This window comes from Pseudophryne corroboree, chromosome 6 (assembly GCF_028390025.1).
Source record: "Pseudophryne corroboree isolate aPseCor3 chromosome 6, aPseCor3.hap2, whole genome shotgun sequence".
NCBI classification, from domain to species: domain Eukaryota; kingdom Metazoa; phylum Chordata; class Amphibia; order Anura; family Myobatrachidae; genus Pseudophryne; species Pseudophryne corroboree.
The window spans coordinates 774,689,738-774,716,705 of NC_086449.1; positions in this window are offsets into that span (position 1 = coordinate 774,689,738).

A 26,968-nucleotide genomic window follows, 5' to 3' on the forward strand; every position below is an offset into this window, starting at 1 on the left:
CACAGAATATAGGCATGCCGCATATCATTTTAATCAGCAGAAGCTGCTTGTGCCCATAGGCATACCAGATGCCCTAGGCAATTGCCTAGTTTGCCTATGCCTAGGGCCGGCTCTGGCCTTCGTGAACAACTCTGAATCATACTTGCCTACTCTCCCGGAACAGCCGTAAGGCTCCCAAAAATCGTTTGTCTCCTGGCCTCCCGGAAAAGTGGGTAAGTCTCCCGGAGCCATCTGCTACCCTTCCACTATGCCGGGTGATGGCGCGAATTGCGCTGAATCATGTCATTGTAGCCACGTGCCCCCCTGCTGTGGAATGCCGGTAATCTCGGCTTTGAATAGCAGGGGGTGTGGCCACGATGATGCCATTGCTGAAATCACGCAACACCTACACAGCCTCCTTTAACTTGCTGCACCCCGCCCCATGACACATGACACACCCCGCACTGCTCCCTGTTGTGCCAACATAGCAGCCCTCTCCCGGGAAGGGGCAACCAGAAAGTCGGCAACTATGCTCTGAATCAGCCGCATTATGTATAGTTGTTAATACTAGTTGTGTAGTAGACTACTAGACTATGAAACTAGTTAGATACTATAGCTAAGCCAGTGCTTATGGTTTGATAAATACCAGTGCATTGTGGGCAAGGGTGTACCTACCATAGGTGCAGGGAGTGCAGCTGCTATGGGGCCCCTGAGCTGAGAGGGGCCACATTCCCTGTCAAAGTTACATGTGTTATATACATTTTTTCCCTTTGGGTGGTACGTAGGGGTCCTTTCAAACTTTGTCCTTGGGGCCTGCAATATATCTAGGTATGCCCCTGGACCTGCTCATTGTAGTGTGGTATAATATGAACTGGAGGGCATTATAATGTTATATAATATGAACCGGGGCACTATAATGAGGCACAATATGAACAGGAAGCACTATATAGCATAATGTGTATTGGGGGTACTGTGCAGCATAATGTGTACTGGCAGCTCTGTAATGTGACATAGGGTGAACTTAAGCACTACTGCGATTCATAAAAGAAACTAGGGCACTACTATGGGGCATAACATTAAATAAGGCTCTACTATGGTTCAGACAATGAACTAGGGCACTATTAAAGGGCAGAAAATGAACAACTGCTGCGGAGAGGTGTCTCTCTAGAAGCATTGGGACGGGGGCCCCTTCAAAATGTTGCTATGGGACCCACAAAGTTCTGACTATGCCCCTGATTGTGGGACTGATTCTTCAGGTGCACGCAGGAAGTACTGTATATGCAAAGTACACGTCTAGATGCACCATCAAAGCTTGCACTAACAACAAAGATGTCACTGTTCCGATCAATTCCAAGCCATACTAACGGCACATCACTAGCATCACACATACTGTGAATTGGACGGTGACAGGGAGGCAACAGGGGGTATCAAAGATGCATGCACAGATAGTGTATTATGGCTGTGTTATGGGAGTGTGGCTGACAGTGGTTATATACAGAGGGCAGACGGTACCGAGACAGAGAAACTCAACCTGCCATAGCTCTAGTGACGTTTAAATGGTGCATCAATGGTGGCATCTAAATACACACTTCAACATACACATCTTCAACATTTGGCATGCCTGTGTAGGAGCTGCTAAGACTTGCGAAACACGTGTTACACAATTCTTCTGGGTTTATTGGTCATGAGAATGCTAAAAGCACTACATGCAACTTTCCTGGGGATTTTCAGTCTGACAAAAAACCATCAGCAGGGTCAGTTTGGACACAATTTTGAAATATTTAAAGAAATATATTGTAAAACAGTGTAGGTCAGTGTTTCCCAAACTTGGTCCTCAAGGACTCCTAACAGTTCATGTTTTCCAGGTCACCTCTCACTGACACATTTTAAAAGATCCACAGGTGGAGCTAATTACTTCACTGGTCGAAATGGGAATTTTACTCAGCCATTATTACTTTCTTCAGCCCCTTGTCACCTTCCTCTGCCCTTCCTCACCTTCTTCTGCCTCTCAGCACCTTCCTCAGCCCCCTTAGCACATTCCTCTGCCCCTCTTCACTGCCCTCAGCCCTCATTACCACTTCAGTCCTCTTTACTTTTCTCAGCCTGCTTCTCACCTTCCTCAGCCCAACAACTCATTCCTCTGCCCCTCACCACCATCCTCACACCTCATGACTGTCCTCACCCCTCATTACCTTCCCCAGCCCCCTCATCATTGTCCTCAGCACATTCCTCTGCCCCTCACCACCATCCTCACACCTCATGACTGTCCTCACCCCTCATTACCTTCCCCAACCCCCTCATCGCCGTCCTCAGCACATTCCTCTGCCCCTCATCACCATCCTCACCCCTCATTACCTTCCCCAACCCCCTCATCGCCGTCCTCAGCACATTCCTCTGCCCCTCATCACCATCCTCACCCCTCATTACCTTCCTCCGCCCCCTCATCATTGTCCTCAGCACATTCCTCTGCCCCTCATCACCATCCTCACCCCTCATTACCTTCCTCCGCCCTGCCGACACTGTCCTCACCCCTCATTACCTACCTCAGCCCCCATATTAACTACCTCAGCCCCCTCGTCACCGTCCTCATCCCTTCATTAGCTCCGTTGTCACTGTCCTCAGCCCTCATTACCTCCTCAGCCCTGTCATCACTGTCCTCACCCCTTCATTGCCTTCCTCAGCCCTGTCATTACAGTCCTCAGCCCTCATTACCTCCTCAGCCCTGTCATCACTGTCCTCACCCCTTCATTGCCTTCCTCAGCCCTGTCATTACTGTCCTCAGCCCTCATTACCTCCTCAGCCCTGTCATCACTGTCCTCACCCCTTCATTGCCTTCCTCAGCCCTGTCATTACAGTCCTCAGCCCTCATTACCTTCCTCAGCCCTGTCGTCACTGTCTTCAGCCCTCATTACCTTCCTCAGCCTAGCCCTCTCGTCACCGTCCACAGCCCCCTCCTCACCTTCCTCTGCCCCTTGTCACCTTCCTCTGCCAGATGTACTTCCGATGCCCCTCCTTCCTTACCCAGCATCTTGCTGAGCTCCACATTGTACAGGTACGGGTTCTGCTGGGATGTGGTGCCTTATGGGAAATCCGTCCCGGGGAAGAGTGGAAGAGTGTTCTAAAAGGACAGTAAATTAAATAAAATTGGCCACACGTGGCGCTCCTGTTTAAAAATTCATAAAATGGCTTACACAATGGTAACTGGCAGTGAATCTCACTCTTAAATCAGATCTGAAATCCATCACAATATGGATCATTAGTCCTAAAATTAAAGGAAAATCCAATAGTGCAAATAAAAGATGGCACCATAGAGAGGAAGACTTGCTTTATTGGTCCCACTCACATGGATACAGACGAATCAATGCATATCACCCTCATAGGGTTATCACGAACATCAATAAGGTCTTTATCATCCTCATACGATCAGCACGACAATGTACCTTATACAGCTAAAACTTAAAAAGAGCAATATAGTGCAATTCTGTTGGTTTTAAAGAATGAGTATTTAATATGACATTGCACTCACATAAAAGAATAACATAAAAGCATATATCACCAGTTCCCTGGTATTGGATTCCCCAACAGTCACGCTAGTCCTGATGTACTTGGAGCTCCTCACAAGATCAGATGTATCACCCAGTGTTGGGAAAATCAGTGGAGAGACTCCAGGATCCGCTGTGGCTGCAAGGTCCAGTTGTTACAAAGTCCCCTTTATCCTGCTTAAACGCGTTTTCGGATTATACAATCCTTCCTCAGAAGCATAGGGCAAAAGGGGCACCTATCCCACCTTATATACTTACCACAATATACCTAATCAGAAACAGCTGTGGAACGGCGCTGCTCCGGACGCCAAAAGCGGAAGTGCGTCACCGGAAGTGACGCCCAATGCGTTCCACAGCAACCGTTTACACTTCCTATTTGCGTTCCAACTGAGAGAAGAGACCAGTCCGGACGTCAGAGAGCGGGAGTGTGTCACCGGAAGTGACGTATGTTGCGTTCCATGGCTACCTCCCGGACTTCCTGTTTGCGTTCCAGCAACAGGAAGTTGCCCTGTATTGCAGCGATTTTTAGCCCAATGGATAATATCTTCTTTCAGATTGTGTTACCCTCATCCAGATCACATTGAATGGGTCCATATAGACATGTCCAACATAAAACATAAGCATAAAGATATATAGTGTAAGGAAAATTGCAAGAGATACATAGGTCCCTCTAGTACATGGCAATAACATACAAGCAACAGGAATGTAGAAAAAAGGCTCCTCAGAGTATTAAAGGATATATCAATATTTTAGGAACCATTTAAGTTCGAAGTCACTATTCAGACCAGCTGGTGCTAATGTACCTAGTTTGTATATCCAGCGCATTTCGGATTTTGCGAGAGATACATCAATATCCTTATTGCGCCAAGTTGGATTTATTAATTGAATCCCCCAAAAAGATTTTATCCCATTTGGATTGCAACCATGCACCTTCTTAAAATGGGCCGAAAGGGAGTGAGATTCCAATCCTTTTTTGATGTTATATAAGTGTTCAGAAAGTCGCACTTTCAAATTGCGAGTGGTTTTGCCCACATATACAAGCCCACATTTGCATTCTATTGCATAAACCACGTTCTTTGAGTTACACGTTATAAACTCATGTATTGTGTGTTTGTTTTTATTTACCTCAAAGTCTTTTATTTTACTTGTACCTGTTGTTGCCCTACACATGTTGCACATAGCGCAACGGTGAAAGCCTTTCGTTCTTATACTGCTTCTTTTCATTGGTTCAATGGAACTATGAACCAATTTGTCCTTGAGTGAACGTGATTTCCTGTAGATAAATACAGGTTTGGCAGGTAATTCATTCCCCAAAATTGGGTCTTTTTTTAGGATTTTCCAATGTCTCCTAAAGACATTTTCAATTTCTTTAAATTGGGAATTATATTCTGATATAAAAGCCCACTTGGCATTATCCGTTTTATTTTTCTGTTTATTCTCTCTATTCACGATTAGGTCTGTTCTATCTAAGCGATCAACCCTTTCACGTGTCTCTATAAGAGATTTTTCATCATAACCTTTCTCTAGGAAACGGTCCATCATCTCATCTGTCTCCTTATTATATATCTCCACTTCTGTGCAGTTAAGTTTTGAGCGTATAAATTGGCTGTATGGAATGCCGTCTAGCCAATTTGCATGGTGTTGGCTAGTTTTTTGAATAAGGCTATTAGAATCCGTAGGTTTACGGTACAGTCGAGTTTGCAAGCCCAGCTCATTCACATAAATGCACAGATCCAAGAAAAAATTTTCTTTGGTGCTTTTGGTTATGACAAGATTAATATTAAAATTATTTGAATTAAGGGATTCACAAAAGGAGTCAAGTTCATCAAGGCTCCTATCCCAAACAAAAAGAAGGTCATCAATATAGCGAAGCCAGAGCACCAGGCCCGCCCCGAGCACACCCCCCTGCCATACTGTAAGGTCTTCCCAGTAGGCCATAAAGAGGTTGGCGTAGCTCGGGGCGAACCTGGTGCCCATCGCCGTACCCACCTTCTGCAAATAATAAGTCCCGTTAAAAACAAAGTAATTGTTTCTAAGGATAAATCTAATACTTTCTATCAGGAACCATTTTAAATCTGTTGAATAATCAGATAATTCTAAAAAGTGACTGACAGCTTCTATCCCCTTATCCTCCTGTATGATTGTATACAGTGAGGCCACGTCGGCGCTCACTAAAACATAGTCTTGATTCCACGTAGTATTCTTCAAAATATTCAGCACATCTCCTGTGTCTTTAAGGAAGGCTTTCGTTTTTCTTACTAGCGGTTGCAAATGGTGATCAACCACCGAAGAAAGGTTTGCTGTAATACTGTTTACACCGGATACTATCGGTCGGCCAGGAGGGTGGAGGGGGTCCTTATGGACTTTTGGCAGTGTATAAATAGTCGGAATGGAAGGATATTCCACAATTATGTAGTCATACTCAGATTTTGTGATGACCCCTTTGAGTAAAGCATTATCCATAAATTCCCGTAATGCTTTCATCATTCTAGGGGTCGGGTCTCCCTTTAATTTGCTATAAGTGATGCCATCATTTAATTGGCGATCAATCTCCATTACATAATCTGCCTTGTCCATAAGGACCACCCCCCCACCTTTATCGGCCGGTTTAATGATCAATTGATCATCAGCCCTTAGATTTTTTAACGCCTCCCATTCTCTTCTCGTCAAATTACAATTTCTGCGTTTCTTCCTTAGTATTTGTTCTACATCATCCAGAATGAGTCTGTTGAAACAGTCAACAAAACTCCCTCTCGAATGTGTTGGATAAAATGACGATTTAGGTTTGAAGTGGGAACCTGGGCGACCATCAGTGTCCCCACCATCCATCTCATTCTTATTAGAAAAAAATCTCTTAACCGAACGAAAGGCTTTCACCGTTGCGCTATGTGCAACATGTGTAGGGCAACAACAGGTACAAGTAAAATAAAAGACTTTGAGGTAAATAAAAACAAACACACAATACATGAGTTTATAACGTGTAACTCAAAGAACGTGGTTTATGCAATAGAATGCAAATGTGGGCTTGTATATGTGGGCAAAACCACTCGCAATTTGAAAGTGCGACTTTCTGAACACTTATATAACATCAAAAAAGGATTGGAATCTCACTCCCTTTCGGCCCATTTTTAGAAGGTGCATGGTTGCAATCCAAATGGGATAAAATCTTTTTGGGGGATTCAATTAATAAATCCAACTTGGCGCAATAAGGATATTGATGTATCTCTCGCAAAATCCGAAATGCGCTGGATATACAAACTAGGTACATTAGCACCAGCTGGTCTGAATAGTGACTTCGAACTTAAATGGTTCCTAAAATATTGATATATCCTTTAATACTCTGAGGAGCCTTTTTTCTACATTCCTGTTGCTTGTATGTTATTGCCATGTACTAGAGGGACCTATGTATCTCTTGCAATTTTCCTTACACTATATATCTTTATGCTTATGTTTTATGTTGGACATGTCTATATGGACCCATTCAATGTGATCTGGATGATGGTAACACAATCTGAAAGAAGATATTATCCATTGGGCTAAAAATCGCTGCAATACAGGGCAACTTCCTGTTGCTGGAACGCAAACAGGAAGTCCGGGAGGTAGCCGTGGAACGCAACATACGTCACTTCCGGTGACACACTCCCGCTCTCTGACGTCCGGACTGGTCTCTTCTCTCAGTTGGAACGCAAATAGGAAGTGTAAACGGTTGCTGTGGAACGCATTGGGCGTCACTTCCGGTGACGCACTTCCGCTTTTGGCGTCCGGAGCAGCGCCGTTCCACAGCTGTTTCTGATTAGGTATATTGTGGTAAGTATACAAGGTGGGATAGGTGCCCCTTTTGCCCTATGCTTCTGAGGAAGGATTGTATAATCCGAAAACGCGTTTAAGCAGGATAAAGGGGACTTTGTAACAACTGGACCTTGCAGCCACAGCGGATCCTGGAGTCTCTCCACTGATTTTCCCAACACTGGGTGATACATCTGATCTTGTGAGGAGATCCAAGTACATCAGGACTAGCGTGACTGTTGGGGAATCCAATACCAGGGAACTGGTGATATATGCTTTTATGTTATTCTTTTATGTGAGTGCAATGTCATATTAAATACTCATTCTTTAAAACCAACAGAATTGCACTATATTGCTCTTTTTAAGCTTTAGCTGTATAAGGAACATTGTCGTGCTGATCGTATGAGGATGATAAAGACCTTATTGATGTTCGTGATAACCCTATGAGGGTGATATGCATTGATTCGTCTGTATCCATGTGAGTGGGACCAATAAAGCAAGTCTTCCTCTCTATGGTGCCATCTTTTATTTGCACTATTGGATTTTCCTTTAATTTTAGGACTAATGTTATTGTGATATTGTGATGGATTTCTGATCTGATTTAAGAGTGAGATTCACTGCCAGTTACCATTGTGTAAGCCATTTTATGAATTTTTAAACAGGAGCGACACGTGTGGCCAATTTTATTTAATTTACTGTTGCACTTAGGGGTTTGGTGAAAGCTCTGTTTTTTGTGTTCACACAGGCTGCTACTGTTTTCTTTGCAAGCGCTTTGGAGAATATTTTGTATTCACTGCATTGTTCTAAAAGGACTCAGTGATCGGGACCTGGCTGCTATAAAAAAAAAAAAGGTGCAGTTCTTGAAGTGCCGGTATGCCATACCATTGTATACCGGCACACTTCAAGCACTGCTTGTGGTTCTCTGAGGAGACCTGGAAAACGTGAACTGTTGTGGGTCCTTGAGGACTGAGTTTGGAAAACACTAGTGTAGGTCAATTTATTAAAAAATGTAATCACTAGCTGGGGGCCTGTGAACCTTGCCGTGGTTTACCGGCTGCAATAACTGACCTTCCAACATGACCCCTCCCAACCAGTACAAAATGCTCTGCTCCAAAACTTTCAACTTAAGGTCCATACACACTGAGCGCTTTTCCCCGCTGCCCAGCGATGTCAGCGGCTTTCCATAGCAGGACGCTATGGAAAGCTGCTCACCCTGCCGTTCATCTACTGGTAATACCAGTAGATGAACGGCGGCTGCCAGTGATGAAGCGGGAGCTCAACACACCAAAAGTGACCTGCTTTCAGCTCAACATCGCCCAGTGTGTATGGGCCTTAAGTATTGCATACTGTGCTGAATTTATATGAAGTCCCACCTTTCACTTCAGCTATTTCATCCCAGTAAACTATAGTTTACTTTGTGGAGCTGGACAGTTTGGGGTCAATCCTATTAGCTGCGAGTTTCGTCTGTGCCGTATTTATGTTATCTCCTGACTCGCAGATTTTTGTTCTCACACAAATCCGCGAGGTTGAACCGCCTTTCTATGCTGTTGCAACGGCAACTTGTGCCCTTTGCGGCTCTTAGGATTAACCTCTTTGGCTAAATCAAAATATTTCATAACTTTGCGATAGGTTCCATTGTATCCTACTAATTCCAGTTCTCTTTGGCCCTGTTTTCCCAGTCTACTGAATTAGGCAATAGAGCTTGGCTTTCACCATGGTGTGTGTTTGGAAAAGGAACAATGTACATGTAAGTTTCCAGAGAAAAGCTCAAAATGAGGAAATTGTCATCTGGCAGCGACAAGCACAGAGCAAACGCTATTTTAGCTAATAAATAGAACTATATTAACAGTTATTTACAGTATATAGCGCACATATATTCTGCAGATCTTATTTCAGTCATTCGGATGACCCCTGTGTCAAGGAAGCTTACACTCTATGGGGGTGATTCAGATCTGATCTCTGGGCTGCTTATTTTGCTGTCCTGCGTTCACATAGTCGCCGCCTCCAGGAGGAGTGTAAATTCGCCGTGCAAGTGTGCGATCCCGTGTGTATGCACAGCTACAAAAATCCACTTTGTGCAGTCTCTGCGCAGCCCAGGACTTACTCCTCCAGTGCGATAAAAACAGGCTGATTATGGCCGGAACTGACGTCAGACACCCTCCCTGACAACGCTTGTGCGTTTTTCCGGCCCCTCCCAGAAAATGGTCAGTTACCACCCACGAGTGGCTTCCTTCTGTCAATCACCTAGGCGAACGCCCGTGCAATCGGACTTTTTGCACCATCTCGTCGCTGACCAGCAATGCCCTTTGCTGCTGTCTGACATGTATGCGTATTGCGGTGCATACGCATGCACAGTTAGTACCTGATTGCCCTCTGTGCGAAAACGCACATCCGCAATCAGATCTGAATTGCCCCCATGTTCCCTATCACATGGACACATACACACTAGTGTTAATTTTTGGGCCAAGACCAAGAATTGAACTCATGACCTCTGTTCCACTACGCCATGCTTTGATCTATTACTTTTATTTGTTTATTAACAGTTATTTATATAGCGTACACATATTAGTTGTTACAGAGAATATTTCCTAGAGAGGGCGGAGTATTTGAAATACAAAATAGTTCATTGTAATTAAAGTCGGTGAGCAAAACATGATGAGGATTGTAGCGTTCCAAGGTCTTCCAGGATAGTATATTGCATGCCCCCCGTCAGCGGCACAGGATCCATAGAAATTATTTTCGGATGTTGGCGACTATCCACAGTGAGTAAGCGCTTCAAGATCAACACAAGCTGCAATCTAGTTTAAAATGCAGCTCTTCTATTAGCGACATTACGGTACTTGCCTGCGCTGTAGCTGGGACAGGCTTCCTCCTATGTGAGTAAATGGGGCAGCAGTAGTGTTGTGGTTACTGATTTCTATCACAACTGTATCTGGTATAACACTCTACCTTTATCACCTTACTGTTATATGAAGGCTATTGTGGGAAATATTACGCTTCTCTTATGGCCAGCACAATATAATAAATAAGAAAAGTAGCCTAAATAACAGATAATGAATGTTTCTGTCTCAAACGTTCAGTAAAAGTACATTTTATACTAATGTCATAGTAATGGGACCGGCAGCAAGTTTTAAATGTCACCTTCACACAATTAATAATAGATGCAATAGCTAATCATACCTCCCCACTTATTGGACCAGATTAATTTACATGCAAGCTACATTTTTTTTTTTGCCCAAGTTATGGAAGACCGTTTCTTCCCGCGTCTCCATCGGCTGCGCATAATTGAATCTGTCCCTGAATTTTTTGTTCTGTCGGCGCAAACTGTCATGCCGCATCCCCTGGGGACTTGCCTAGAGCTTTAAAAGCGCTAAGCTGACCCCTCAACTAAAACAACCAGGAAATTCTGCATGGCGCCCAGTGCGTCAGTATAGGGACAGTCCTATTTGTCCCATGCAGACAAGACAGCGTCCTGATTACACAGGACAGAGGAACGCTCCATTCAGATCTAGACTGGGCAGCCACAAGCAGGATAGATGAGAGGTATGCCTAATTAGAGTCAGGGTCGGACTGGCCCACAGGGGTACCAGGGAAACCACCGGTAGGCCCCACTGCCTGAGGGCCCACTCCTTCCTCTAGGGATCAGGTTCCAGACTGTGCACTTGTATTATACATGGTAGATATGTTGCATTATACTGCACAAGACTATTGTGCATTTTGAGCCTCTGTGGAGGATGGCCACACCTCCTTTTTAGACAGGCCACACCTCCAAGTATGGGTCCCTGCCACTGTATTCCCCCGGTGGGACCTTCATACCCCAGTCCGACACTGATTAGAGTTTCTTTACATTTACCATGTGTTACATTTGTAATGTATTTTCTATGCCCATCTGTTTGTCAGCAAGTTTGCTAATTTCTGGTCAGATTGGGTCAAAATCCATTCAATTTGGCTGGTTTAATGACCTCACTTATCTAGATGTATTTCTTACCATATATTGCTGTTGATTCTGCCTTCAAAATATTTCTTAAAGAGGAGACCACCTTGAGAAAGATACTGATGAAACGCGTTGGTATTTGGGACTTGGGGTACTAGACGGAATCTGACATACTAGTGGTGCAATATCATTTGGATATTGTGTAGTGTCCAGGGAATGCCATATTTAAATGACCTGGATTAACCATATATTGACTCCTGAGCAGGAGAGTAGAGATTTGCGCCGGGCCCTGGTAGAGGGGTGTGGCTTACCGAAGGAGGCGTGACAACGCATGTTAGTGTAAAAAAATGATATAATAAAATAATTGCGGGGTCACTACTGGGGGGTGCAATTTTAACATGGTGGGAGCAGGGTGGGGGCGTGTGTGTGTGTGTGTGTGTGTGTGGGGGGGTGTTTCCCGTTTCTTTCCTTCCTGCCAAGCGCCATCTTCCCTGTGATATTTGGGAAGATGATACAGGGCACTAGAAAGTAAACACTCTGGCACAGACTCCTTGCTTTTTATTTGCAGTGCCATCTACTGAGAGCACTGATTATGGTAATCTAATTCACAAATTAATGAATACATGAGCCATTATTAACATACTTGATTTAACTACTTTATGGTGGAAATCTTACAAAAAAACAACATAAAAGTCATTTATTATATTATGAAACATGTATCATTTAGAAATATTAGGCATTACCGCCTCTGCTGTTAGTGGATCCATTTCTCCACTACTATTTTTAACTGCTACACACTACCTTATTTACACATATGAGTGCCCCTAAGTGCCACAAAGGTGTAATACATCAAGATGATGAATCTACAGTTCATAAATAGAGTGGGACACGACTGTGTTGAAGTACATCAAAGTGGAACTAAGACCTTGCTACAGCTGTACAGCAGGAGGCCACCAGGGTGCAGCAGTTGGACATTGAGAAGAACAGAAGAGAGCAGCAGCAGCAGCACCACCAAGCTAATGAAAGGTTAAAGAGGAGGTGCGGCAGCCAACAGTGGTAGCTGGAAATGACTCCACAGGCGCTGTGGAAAGTACTGGGCAAGCATATGATAATATGTTTGACATTTGGTGTGTTAGAACATGTTGATGCCAATTGCCCAGTTGATGCAATGTTATGCTTCTTACTTAATTAGCTCATTTATAGGCATTTTAGGAAATAAGGGGGCCTGTGTGCATTCAACCGCCACCCCATTCCTGGCTGTAGGTGGTGCCATCTCTCTGGTGTCTTCGCAAGATTGGTGCATGCTCAAGAGAAACTGTAAAGTGGTTAAGGGGCACCCAGTAGAACTTGATAGTAGGTTATTGTACATTTAGATTTTGCACCTGGTCACCTAATAGCAGGACATTTAGGGCTAGAGAATAATTTACAGCATTCTATCATGCAAGGGGTCCTAAAAGATGTGTATGAATATTGTACATTCTGACCTGAGTGTAAGTACAGTGCTCGCTATCTTTTTAGTTTGAATAAGGGCCATAGTGTTATATCTGACTTTTATTATGTGATGATGATGATGATGTTGCTGCTGCTGTGTTAATAGTTGCACCATCACCTCAATTCATACTTGCCCACTCTCCTAGTAGTACGGGAGGCTCCTGAATTTGGAGGAGAGTCTCCCGGCTCCCGGTAAACTGGATAAATTGTTAGAATCCGAAAGAAGCACAGTTCGGTAGCTCTTGGTGAGGTTAGCTCTAGTGGCTTTAATCAGTCTCCTGGCAACCAGTCAGGTGTGCAGACCAGGAGTTATAGTGCTGCGGTGTGTTCTGACTCTTGATTGTGGCAACTAAGTTCAGAGCCTTGCTTGGTTTCTGGACTCATGATTGGCTGTTCAGACTTTTTAGGGATTTCTCTTTAACATTCCTTTGTAGGTTGTAATCAGTCTGAATCTGTTAGTCTTAGTGATTACTTGGATACCTGCTCTGTCCTGCTTAATGGAGCTTATTTTCCTGTGCTATCTGGAAAACCTGCCAGTATGTCTCCACAGTTCAATTAATCTGTTATTTTTAGAAAACCTCTTACCTGTCAGCATTTCTTCACTGTGCAAGTTACCTGTGTTATTTGTAGTGATGAGCGGGTTCGGTTTCTCGGAAACCGAACCCCCCCGAACTTCAGCCTTTTTACACGGGTCCCAGCCGTGCTCGGATTCTCCCGTGTGGCTCGGGTAAACCGAGCGCGCCCGAAAGTCATCATCCCGCTGTCGGATTCTCGCGAGATTTGGATTCTATATAAGCAGCCGCGCGTCGCCGCCATTTTCACACGTGCATTGAGATTGATAGGGTGAGGACGTGGCTGGCGTCCTCTCCGTTATAGTCATAATAGAAAAGACTAAGAGTGACATTGTTATAATTGTGGGGAGGATTGGGGACGGGGAGCAGCTGTTAGGAGTACAGTGCAGGGTTTTGCTGATAGTAGTGAGTGTGACCACCAGTTTAATCCGTTCTCTGCCTGAAAAAAACGCTCCATGCCATATCTGTGCTCAGTGTGCTGCATGATATATCTGTGCTGAGTGCACTGCTCACACTGCCTAATTGTGGGGACTGGGGAGCAGTTATAGCAGGAGTACAGTGCACAGTTTTGCTGACAGTGACCACCAGTCCAGTATACGTTTGTCTGCCGGAAAAACACTCCTGTGGTGGTTTTTTTTCTTTATACTAGTAGTTTAGCAGTCTGCTGACAGTGTCCACCAGGTCCGTTATTATTATTCTGTATATATTATGTATATAAATAGCAGTACGGTAGGCCACGGCTGTACCTACCTCTGTGTCGTCACTAGTCATCCATAAGTAATAATAGTATACTATCCATCCATCTACATTGTATACCTGTGGTGGCTTTTTTTTCTTCATACTAGTTTAGCAGTCTGCTGACAGTGTCCACCAGGTCCGTTATTATTATTCTGTATATATTATATATATAGCAGTACGGTAGGCCACGGCTGTACCTACCTCTGTGTCGTCACTCGTCGTCCATAAGTAATAATAGTATACTATCCATCCATCTACATTGTATACCTGTGGTGGCTTTTTTTTCTTCATACTAGTTTAGCAGTATGCTGACAGTGTCCATCAGGTCTGTTAATATTATTCTGTATATATTATATATATAGTAGTACGGTAGGCCACGGCTGTACCTACCTCTGTGTCGTCACTCGTCATCCATAAGTAATAATAGTATACTATCCATCCATCTACATTGTATACCTGTGGTGGCTTTTTTTTCTTCATACTAGTTTAGCAGTCTGCTGACAGTGTCCACCAGGTCCGTTATTATTATTCTGTATATATTATATATATAGCAGTACGGTAGGCCACGGCTGTACCTACCTCTGTGTCGTCACTCGTCGTCCATAAGTAATAATAGTATACTATCCATCCATCTACATTGTATACCTGTGGTGGCTTTTTTTTCTTCATACTAGTTTAGCAGTCTGCTGACAGTGTCCACCAGGTCCGTTATTATTATTCTGTATATATTATATATATAGCAGTACGGTAGGCCACGGCTGTACCTACCTCTGTGTCGTCACTCGTCGTCCATAAGTAATAATAGTATACTATCCATCTATCTACATTGTATACCTGTGGTGGCTTTTTTTTCTTCATACTAGTTTAGCAGTCTGCTGACAGTGTCCACCAGGTCCGTTATTATTATTCTGTATATATTATATATATAGCAGTACGGTAGGCCATGGCTGTACCTACCTCTGTGTCGTCACTCGTCGTCCATAAGTAATAATAGTATACTATCCATCCATCTACATTGTATACCTGTGGTGGCTTTTTTTTTCTTCATACTAGTTTAGCAGTCTGCTGACAGTGTCCACCAGGTCCGTTATTATTATTCTGTATATATTATATATATAGCAGTACGGTAGGCCACGGCTGTACCTACCTCTGTGTCGTCACTCGTCATCCATAAGTAATAATAGTATATCTATCCATCCATCTACATTGTATACCTGTGGTGGCTTTTCATACTAGTTTAGCAGTCTGCTGACAGTGTCCACCAGGTCCGTTATTATTATTCTGTATATATTATATATATAGCAGTACGGTAGGCCACGGCTGTACCTACCTCTGTGTCGTCACTCGTCGTCCATAAGTAATAATAGTATACTATCCATCCATCTACATTGTATACCTGTGGTGGCTTTTTTTTCTTCATACTAGTTTAGCAGTCTGCTGACAGTGTCCACCAGGTCCGTTATTATTATTCTGTATATATTATATATATAGCAGTACGGTAGGCCACGGCTGTACCTACCTCTGTGTCGTCACTCGTCGTCCATAAGTAATAATACTATACTATCCATCCATCTACATTGTATACCTGTGGTGGCTTTTTTTTCTTCATACTAGTTTAGCAGTCTGCTGACAGTGTCCACCAGGTCCGTTATTATTATTCTGTATATATTATATATATAGCAGTACGGTAGGCCATGGCTGTACCTACCTCTGTGTCGTCACTCGTCGTCCATAAGTAATAATAGTATACTATCCATCCATCTACATTGTATACCTGTTGGTGGCTTTTTTTTTCTTCATACTAGTTTAGCAGTCTGCTGACAGTGTCCACCAGGACCGTTATTATTATTCTGTATATATTATATATATAGCAGTATGGTAGGCCACGGCTGTACCTACCTCTGTGTCGTCACTCGTCGTCCATAAGTAATAATACTATACTATCCATCCATCTACATTGTATACCAGTGGTGGCTTTTTTTTCTTCATACTAGTTTAGCAGTCTGCTGACAGTGTCCACCAGGTCCGTTATTATTATTCTGTATATATTATATATATAGCAGTACGGTAGGCCACGGCTGTACCTACCTCTGTGTCGTCACTCGTCGTCCATAAGTCATAATAGTATACTATCCATCCATCTACATTGTATACCTGTGGTGGCTTTTTTTTCTTCATACTAGTTTAGCAGTCTGCTGACAGTGTCCACCAGGTCAGTCTGCTGACAGTGTCCACCAGGTCCGTTATTATTATTCTGTATATATTATATATATATAGCAGTACGGAGGGCCACGGCTGTACCTACCTCTGTGTCATCACTCGTCGTCCATAAGTAATAATAGTATACTATCCATCTATCTACATTGTATACCCAGAGCCGGCCATAGGCATAGGCAAACTAGGCAATTGCCTAGGGCATTTGATATGCCTAGGGGCATCAGCAGCTTCTGCTGATTAAAATGATATGCGGCATGCCTATATTCTGTATGTAGCATTTCATACGCAGATACAGCCACAGTCTCACACAGTATATAGGCATGCTCAGAGGCGGATTGGCCATAGGGTTTATAGGGAAGATTCCCGGTGGGCTGACGCACCCGGGGGGGGGGGGGGGGGGGGGGGGGGGGGGGTTTGAGGACATGTGGTCCTTTTTATAGACATAATGAATAAGATGCTATATAATATATGAAAATTACTTTGCCACTTAGCCTGTGATTGCAGATGATCTAGTGTATGCTCTGTCTGTCTGCTTGGCTGACATATAAGATTGAGTGAATAGTGATTGGGATACGGTTGGTGTAATAAGCAAGAAAATATATATTTCTAAAGAATGATATAGTTTCCTAACTTCTGAAGGTGTATCATATAATGTGCTCATAACATTTAATTTTATTTCTTTTTAACTTCTCCCTTGATGGTGGACATGCCCACTATCTGGAAAGTTTTGGGGGGAGGGTGCTGCTGCCATGGCCCATGGCTAGACCTTACACCTCTGGTGCTGCCCATGTGGGGCCACTAGTACAAATTTTTCCAGGGACGCTTTTTGTTCCCAATCCGCCCTTGGGCATGCTGTATATCAGTTTAATCAGCAGAAGCTGCTTGTGCATCCTAGCCACATAGCAATGCAAATAAGATGCATTTTCATTAAAAAAGGTGCCCAACATTAGGATTGATGCAAGATTTGTGAGGACACATCTGTATCCAAGCAGAGGCAGAGGTCACAGTGTTAGTGGCAGTGTGAGTGCTGTGTGCATGTGAGTGGGTTGGTTGTGCAGTAGTATTCGGAATATGTGTAAGGAGCATTATGTGTGTCATGTAAAAATGCATTAATAATGTGCAACATATGTGTAAAGGGCCACTATGTGTGTCATTATGTGTATAAGGGCATTAATAATGTGCGGCATATGTGTAACAGGGTACTACTGTATGTGTGTCATTATGTGTATAGGGGCACTAATAATGTGCAGCAAATGTGTAGGGGGAACTGCGTGTCATTATGTGTATAAGGGCATTAATAATGTGCGCCATATGTGTAAGGTACATTATGTGTAAAAGGGCATTAATAAAGGTTGTCATAATGTGTAAGGCGCATTATGTTTATAAGGACATTAATGTGTCTCATGTGTAAGGGGCATTACTGTGTGGAATTGTGTATAAATGCATTACTAATGTGTGGCATTATGTGTATAAGGTGCTCTACTATGTGGCGTTGCATATAGAAAGGGCACTACTGTGTCATCTAATGTGAATAAAGAGCAATAAGGTGTGGTGTAATGTGAATAAGGAGTAATTCAGTGTGATGTAATGTGAATAAGGGGCTCTACTGTGAGGAGTAATGTTTATAAGGTAAAGTGATACAACTGTGGGATGTAATATGAATTATGGACACTATCGCAAGATAAAATATGAATAAAGTTGCAGTACTGTATGGCGTAATTGGAATTGGGGTTACTATTGTGCAGCCATGCCCCTTCCCAGCAAGAGGATGCCCCTTTTTGGGCTGTGCGTCAAATGTGCGAACTGCTCCTATTTAAAATATAGGGGGTACAAGGACTGCTATGGGTGAGGGGTGATGGTGCTGGGAAAGAGGTGCAAGGTCAGAGGCAGAACCAGCGGTGGCGCTAGGGGGCACCAGCCAAAATCTTGCCTAGGGCATCATATTGGTTAGGGCCGGCTCTGTGTATACCTGTGGTGGCTTTTAGTTGTGTGCAAAATATGGAGAACAAAAATGTGGAGGTTAAAAAAATAGGGAAAGATCAAGATCCACTTCCACCTTGTGCTGAAGCTGCTGCCACTAGTCATGGCCGAGATGATGAAATGCCATCAACGTCGTCTGCCAAGGCCGATGCCCAATGATATAGTACAGAGCATGTAAAATCCAAAACACAAAAGATCAGTAAAGTGACCCAAAAATCAAAATTAAAAGCGTCTGAGGAGAAGCGTAAACTTGCCAATATGCCATTTACGACACGGAGTGGCAAGGAACGGCTGAGGCCCTGGCCTATGTTCATGGCTAGTGGTTCAGCTTCACATGAGGATGGAAGCACTCAGCCTCTCGCTAGAAAAATGAAAAGACTTAAGCTGGCAAAAGCACAGGAAAGAACTAGCATTAGGAGGGATTGCTGACTCCAGAAGTGCCATAGGGGAAGCCAGGGGTATCCCCAGGTAAGCTGGCTCTCAGATGCTGTAGGAGCCATTACCATGTGGCCTTACACTGGGAATTTAACCCAGATATATTTGTAATTATTTATGGGGTGGGTGTGGGGTGCGGTGGCCCCTGTGTCGGTATGGCTGGGCTGCTTCAGGTCAGCACACCCTAACACTTTATTAACACTTATTATTTTCCCTATCACTTTGTATATATTATTTTAATCACACCACTTACATAGCACTTCTGTGCTTCTTATTAACCCTTATTAATTCTCACCTGTGTGCTGACCTGGGGTGGCCGACCTGTGCCGACATCGTGGGGTCCTGCACCCCAGGCCCATACCTAGTATTAGGGACCCCCAGTGACGGAGAAGCCTTGTCGATCGGCCTGGGGGCTTAACCCTATATTTGCAGATATACGCAACTAAGATCTCCGTATTATCTGACTATTATTATGTAGTAATATTTTTCACTCGGTGTGCATTAGGGAACACAGTTTTTTTCCTACACAGAATTACCCCTCCCCTTTTAGCACCTGAGTGACATTACAATCTGATTGAGCAGCTTTCCATTTTGTGTATTGTATATAGAGAGGCATAGATGGGTCAGCATTAGGAGGGATTGCTGACTCCAGAAGTGCCATAGGGGAAGCCAGGGGTATCCCCAGGTAAGCTGGCTCTCAGATGCTGTAGGAGCCATTACCATGTGGCCTTACACTGGGAATTTAACCCAGATATATTTGTAATTATTTATGGGGTGGGTGTGGGGTGCGGTGGCCCCTGTGTCGGTATGGCTGGGCTGCTTCAGGTCGGCACACCCTAACACTTTATTAACACTTATTATTTTCCCTATCACTTTGTATATATTATTTTAATCACACCACTTACATAGCACTTCTGTGCTTCTTATTAACCCTTATTAATTCTCACCTGTGTGCTGACCTGGGGTGGCCGACCTGTGCCGACATCGTGGGGTCCTGCACCCCAGGCCCATACCTAGTATTAGGGACCCCCAGTGACGGAGAAGCCTTGTCGATCGGCCTGGGGGCTTAACCCTATATTTGCAGATATACGCAACTAAGATCTCCGTATTATCTGACTATTATTATGTAGTAATATTTTTCACTCGGTGTGCATTAGGAACACAGTTTTTTTCCTACACAGAATTACCCCTCCCCTTTTAGCACCTGAGTGACATTACAATCTGATTGAGCAGCTTTCCATTTTGTGTATTGTATATAGAGAGGCATAGATGGGTCAGCATTAGGAGGGATTGCTGACTCCAGAAGTGCCATAGGGGAAGCCAGGGGTATCCCCAGATAAGCTGGCTCTCAGATACTGTAGGAGCCATTACCATGTGGCCTTACACTGGGAATTTAACCCAGATATATTTGTAATTATTTATGGGGTGGGTGTGGGGTGCGGTGGCCCCTGTGTCGGTATGGCTGGGCTGCTTCAGGTCGGCACACCCTAACACTTTATTAACACTTATTATTTTCCCTATCACTTTGTATATATTATTTTAATCACACCACTTACATAGCACTTCTGTGCTTCTTATTAACCCTTATTAATTCTCACCTGTGTGCTGACCTGGGGTGGCCGACCTGTGCCGACATCGTGGGGTCCTGCACCCCAGGCCCATACCTAGTATTAGGGACCCCCAGTGACGGAGAAGCCTTGTCGATCGGCCTGGGGGCTTAACCCTATATCTGCAGATATACGCAACTAAGATCTCCGTATTATCTGACTATTATTATGTAGTAATATTTTTCACTCGGTGTGCATTAGGGAACACAGTTTTTTTCCTACACAGTTCCTGATAGTCAAATTGAAGATGTCAGTGTTGAAGTACACCAGGATGAGGATATGGGTGTTGCTGGCGCTGGGGAGGAAATTGACAAGGAGGATTCTGATGGTGAGGTGGTTTGTTTAAGTAAGGCACGCGGGGAGGCACCTGTTGTCCGTGGGAGGAATATGGCCATTGACATGCCTGGTCAAAAAACAAAAAAAATCAGCTCTTCGGTGTGGAATTGTTTCAACACAAATGCGGACAACAGGTGTCAAGCCGTGTGTTGCCTTTGTCAAGCTGTAATAAGTAGGGGTAAGCACGTTAACCACCTCGGAACATCCTCCCTTATACGTCACCTGCAGCGCATTCATCATAAGTCAGTGACAAGTTCAAAAACTTTGGGCGACAGCGGAAGCAGTCCACTGACCAGTAAATCCCTTCCTCTTGTAACCAAGCTCCCGCAAACCACACCACCAACTCCCTCAGTGTCAATTTCCTCCTTACCCAGGAAAGCCAATAGTCCTGCAGGCCATGTCACTGGCAAGTCTGACGAGTCCTCTCCTGCCTGGGATTCCTCCGATGCATCCTTCAGTGTAACGCCTACTGCTGCTGGCGCTGCTGTTGTTGCTGCTGGGAGTCGATGGTCATCCCAGAGGGGAAGTCGGAAGACCACTTGTACTACTTCCAGTAAGCAATTGACTGTCCAACAGTCCTTTGCGAGGAAGATGAAATATCACAGCAGTCATCCTGCTGCAAAGCGGATAACTGAGGCCTTGGCAGCCTGGGCGGTGAGAAACGTGGTTCCGTTATCCATCGTTACTTCAGAGCCAACTATAGACTTGATTGAGGTACTGTGTCCCCGGTACCAAATACCATCTAGGTTCCATTTCTCTAGGCAGGCGATACCGAGAATGTACACAGATGTCAGAAAAAGAGTCACCAGTGTCCTAAAAAATGCAGTTGTACCCAATGTCCACTTAACCACGGACATGTGGACAAGTGGAGCAGGGCAGACTCAGGACTACATGACTGTGACAGCCCACTGGGTAGATGTATTGCCTCCCGCTGCAAGAACAGCAGCGGCGGCACCAGTAGCAGCATCTCGCAAACGCCAACTCTTTCCTAGGCAGGCTACGCTTTGTATCACCGCTTTCCAGAATACGCACACAGCTGAAAACCTCTTACGGCAACTGAGGAAGATCATCGCAGAATGGCTTACCCCAATTGGACTCTCCTGGGGATTTGTGGCATCGGACAACGCCAGCAATATTGTGCGTGCATTACATCTGGGCAAATTCCAGCACGTCCCATGTTTTGCACATACCTTGAATTTGGTGGTGCAGAATTATTTAAAAAACGACAGGGGCGTGCAAGAGATGCTGTCGGTGGCCAGAAGAATTGCGGGCCACTTTCGGCGTACAGGCACCGCGTACAGAAGACTGGAGCACCACCAAAAACACCTGAACCTGCCCTGCCATCATCTGAAGCAAGAGGTGGTAACGAGGTGGAATTCAACCCTCTATATGCTTCAGAGGATGGAGCAGCAGCAAAAGGCCATTCAAGCCTATACATCTGCCCACGATATAGGCAAAGGAGGTGGAATGCACCTGTCTCAAGCGCAGTGGAGAATGATTTCAATGTTGTGCAAGGTTCTGCAACCTTTTGAACTTGCCACACGTGAAGTCAGTTCAGACACTGCCAGCCTGAGTCAGGTCATTCCCCTCATCAGGCTTTTGCAGAAGAAGCTGGAGGCATTGAAGGAGGAGCTAAAACAGAGCGATTCCGCTAGGCATGTGGGACTTGTGGATGGAGCCCTTCATTCGCTTAACCAGGATTCACGGGTGGTCAATCTGTTGAAATCAGAGCACTACATTTTGGCCACCGTGCTCGGTCCTAGATTTAAAACCTATGTTGTATCTCTCTTTCCGGCAGACACAAGTCTGCAGAGGTTCAAAGACCTGCTGGTGAGAAAATTGTCAAGTCAAGCGGAATGCGACCCGTCAACAGCTACTCCTTCACATTCTCCTGCAACTGGGGGTGCGAGGAAAAGGCTAAGAATTCCGAGCCCACCCGCTGGCGGTGATGCAGGGCAGTCTGGAGCGAGTGCTGACATCTGGTCCGGACTGAAGGACCTGCCAACGATTACTGACATGTCGTCTACTGTCACTGCATATGATTCTGTCACCATTGAAAGAATGGTGGAGGATTATATGAGTGACCGCATCCAAGTAGGCACGTCAGACAGTCCGTACGTATACTGGCAGGAAAAAGAGGCAATTTGGAGGCCCTTGCAGAAACTGGCTTTATTCTACCTAAGTTGCCCTCCCTCCAGTGTGTACTCCGAAAGAGTGTTTAGTGCCGCCGCTCACCTTGTCAGCAATCGGCGTACGAGGTTACTTCCAGAAAATGTGGAGAAGATGATGTTCATTAAAATGAATTATAATCAATTCCTCCGTGGAGACATTCACCAGCAGCAATTGCCTCCAGAAAGTACACGGGGACCTGAGATGGTGGATTCCAGTGGGGACGAATTAATAATCTGTGAGGAGGGGGATGTACACAGTGAAAGGGGTGAGGAATCGGTCGATGAGGAGGAGGTGGACATCTTGCCTCTGTAGAGCCAGTTTGTGCAAGGAGAGATTGATTGCTTCTTTTTTGGTGGGGGCCCAAACCAACCAGTCATTTCAGTCACAGTCGTGTGGCAGACCCTGTCGCTGAAATGATGGGTTCATTAAAGTGTGCATGTCCTGTTTATACAACATCAGGGTGGGTGGGAGGGCCCAAGGACAATTCCATCTTGCACCTCTTTTTTCTTTCATTTTTCTTTGCGTCATGTGCTGTTTGGGGAGTATTTTTTTGAAGGGCCATCCTGCGTGACACTGCAGTGCCACTCCTAGATGGGCCAGGTGTTTGTGTCGGCCACTTGTGTCGCTTAGCTTAGTCACACAGCTACCTCATTGCGCCTCTTTTTTTCTTTGCGTCATGTGCTGTTTGGGGAGTATTTTTTTGAAGGGCCATCCTGCGTGACACTGCAGTGCCACTCCTAGATGGGCCAGGTGTTTGTGTCGGCCACTAGGGTCGCTTAGCTTAGTCACACAGCTACCTCATTGCGCCTCTTTTTTTCTTTGCGTCATGTGCTGTTTGGGGAGTATTTTTTTGAAGGGCCATCCTTCGTGACACTGCAGTGCCACTCCTAGATGGGCCAGGTGTTTGTGTCGGCCACTTGGGTTGCTTATCTTAGTCACACAGCTACCTCATTGCGCCTCTTTTTTTCTTTGCATCATGTGCTGTTTGGGGAGTATTTTTTTGAAGGCCCATCCTGCCTGACACTGCAGTGCCACTCCTAGATGGGCCAGGTGTTTCTGTTGGCCACTTGGGTCGCTTAACTTAGTCATCCAGCGGCCTTGGTGCAAATTTTAGGACTAAAAATAATATTGTGAGGTGTGAGGTGTTCAGAATAGACTGAAAATGAGTGTAAATTATGGTTATTGAGGTTAATAATACTATGGGATCAAAATTACCCCCAAATTCTATGATTTAAGCTGTTTTTTAGGGTTTTTTGAAAAAAAACACCCGAATCCAAAACACACCCGAATCCGACAAAAAAATTTCGGTGAGGTTTTGCCAAAACGCGTTCGAACCCAAAACACGGCCGCGGAACCGAACCCAAAACACAAAACCCGAAAAATTGCCGGTGCACATCACTAGTTATTTGGAAGACCTTCCAGGATGTCTACACAGTTCAATTGATCTATTCTATTCAGAAAACCTGTTACCTGTCATCATTATTTCACTGTGCAAATTACCTGTGCTATTTGGATGATCTGCCAGCATGTTTTCACACTGCAACTATTCTGTTCTATTCAGAAAACCTGTTAGCTGTCAGCATTTCTCTGCTGTGCAAGGTGTCTGTGCTATTAGGAAGGTCAGTCCAGCTTTTCTCTGCATTGCAGTTATCTGTGCTATTAGAAAAAAAAACACTGCTCTCTACTATTTGGAAGGTATGCCAAGCTTATCTCTGCATTGCAATTATCGTTTCTATTTAAAAAAAAAAAAAAACAACTAAAAAAAAAAACCTATCATACTCTTCATTGTAAATTACCAGTGCTATTCTGAAGATCCATTTAGCTAAGATAATTTAGTATTATGTTGTTATTTCTATTTAGTGGGCATATTCAGTTAGTGCATTTAGGGGATCATTCTGACCTGATCGCACACTGCAGTTGTTCGCAGCGGCGCGATCGGGTCAGAACTGCGCATGCGCCGCAGTGCTCCGGCGCATGCCAGACGGCTGAAGGCCTTCATTGCCTAGCGATCGCCTCTGCCTGATTGACATTCATTGAAATTCAGAAGCATTGCCGCTGTGCAATGCTTTTGCACTTCTGCGGGGGGCGGCACTGACATGCGGGGCCCTTTGCTGGGCGTCCCCCCGCATGTCTGAGTGCCTGATCGTAGCTGTGCTAAATTTAGCACAGCTACGATCAACTCGGAATGACCCCCTTAGTTCTTATTGGCATTCAGTTAAATGGCACATTTAGCTGGTGCTTTTAGTTTCTTATGCCATTCACTCTTTCTGAAGTGTCCTGTTCCCTTTAAATATATGTGTCTGTGATCTTGAACCTGCACTACTTAGAGTTAAAGTCCTGGCGGCAGCCGAGTACCAGTGACTGATGGTAGTTCTGGGGGCTGTTATAGATGAACTACTCAACAAGTTGGCTCTGCAGGATCAGGATTACAGTAGGCACTTATAACATAGTCCCAGGGAGACAGAATTTGGGAGATAATGTACTCGGTCCCATTAAAGTTGGGAAATCCCCCATATTCCACTGTGTGACAGTGAAGTGAATGGGATGCAAAAATTCATGGCAAATCACATCATCACAGCCCCGCCTCCGGAATCGAAAAGTTGGGAACCCTGGCAAAACCTCACACGGGGCAAGGCCGCAATGTCACGATGCATGCTTCACTTCCCCCATCCCGCTCACCTGCCTCCATCCCTCCGCAGACTTCAAAGACAGAGACTTCTCAAAGTCAGCAAGTATACTGTCACTTAGCTCATCCCCATGGGGCATAGGGAAGGCATCAAATTTGGACACAGCATTACGTGTATGGAAAGCACTGCAGAATTGTAAGAACTGGTTTTGGGATTAGGACAATGGGGCTTAACCACTGACTCTGACTATTTAGTTATATCTATTTGAAAAATGTTCATGTTCGATCCCTTTTTTACGTCATCTGTGTCCATGAGACACTAAGGGGTCAATTCAATTTGCCGACTGTTGAATAGCGCCGGGAATGATCTCCCGGCGCTATTCAATACAGCGCCATGTGACATTTAATTGTCGGGATTTCTTCTCGCACCCTGGGGGGTGCGAGCGGAAATCCGACAAAAGTGCTGGCGTGCGGCTGGCGCGATGCTCATTGTCGTGAATCAGCATCGCGCCGGGCAGTTAAGTCAGAGAATGTCTGTACTCCCAACAAATCACCCTGTTAAATCCGGGAGAACGGGCATTCGCCGACTTAACATTGAGCAGAATTGAATAGCGACGGGAGCTAATTCCCGGCGCCGACTTGTCTGTTCTCCCGGCGCCGAATGTCTGTTCTCCCGGCAAATCACCCTGTTAAATCCGGGAGAACGGGCATTCGCCGACTTAACATTGCGCAAAATTGAATAGCGCCGGGAGCTAATTCTCGGCGCTATTCAACTGTCTGCAAATTGAATTGACCCCATTTTTACATTGTGTTTGTCTGTTTTGTGGTTTTTGTTGTTGATTTGGGGGGAGCGATGGTTAAACATGAGCAACACGGTGGTGAAATAATAATTCTACGGGCAACCCCTCCCTACGGTAGTGCAGTGAGCACAACACTGTAAAACAAGTGGCTCCTACCGACTGAAGCAGGCTCCTAGATTTCGAATAAACTTGTCAAGGCCTGTGTATAGCTATAAATGACGAAGTGTTTCTGGAAATTGTACTCAATGACAGGAGCCGTAAAAATAGTGTTATGACTTTGTCCTTTTTTTTCTTGTTTAGATTAGTGTGTGTTAGTCACCTGTTTAACCAGTCAATACTCGGAGCAATGAAGATAAAAGTGGTATATAAACATACTGGAAGTATTATGCTGTGGAACCCTCTACTGAAGTCAGGGCCGAACAAAGGGCCACATCCTTGGGCTGAAAATGATCAAGGGCCTATTCTGACAAGGTAAGGAGCTGCCTTGTGTGGGTGTGGCCAGTGTTAACCGTGACCATTGTTGTGTGGGTGTGGCCAGTGCTGTGTGGGTGTGACCAGTGCTGTGTGGGTGTGGCCAGTGCCATGCACTATCGGCCCCACTGTCTCCCTAAATACATAAAAGTGGGAAAATTTAATAATCTGGTGAAAAAAATTGAAATACAGATTAAATACTTGTAATTTATTGCTGATTGTGTGGCTGGCTAGGTGGCTGGACATTATCATGCTGCTATGATGAATAGTCTATACTTATTT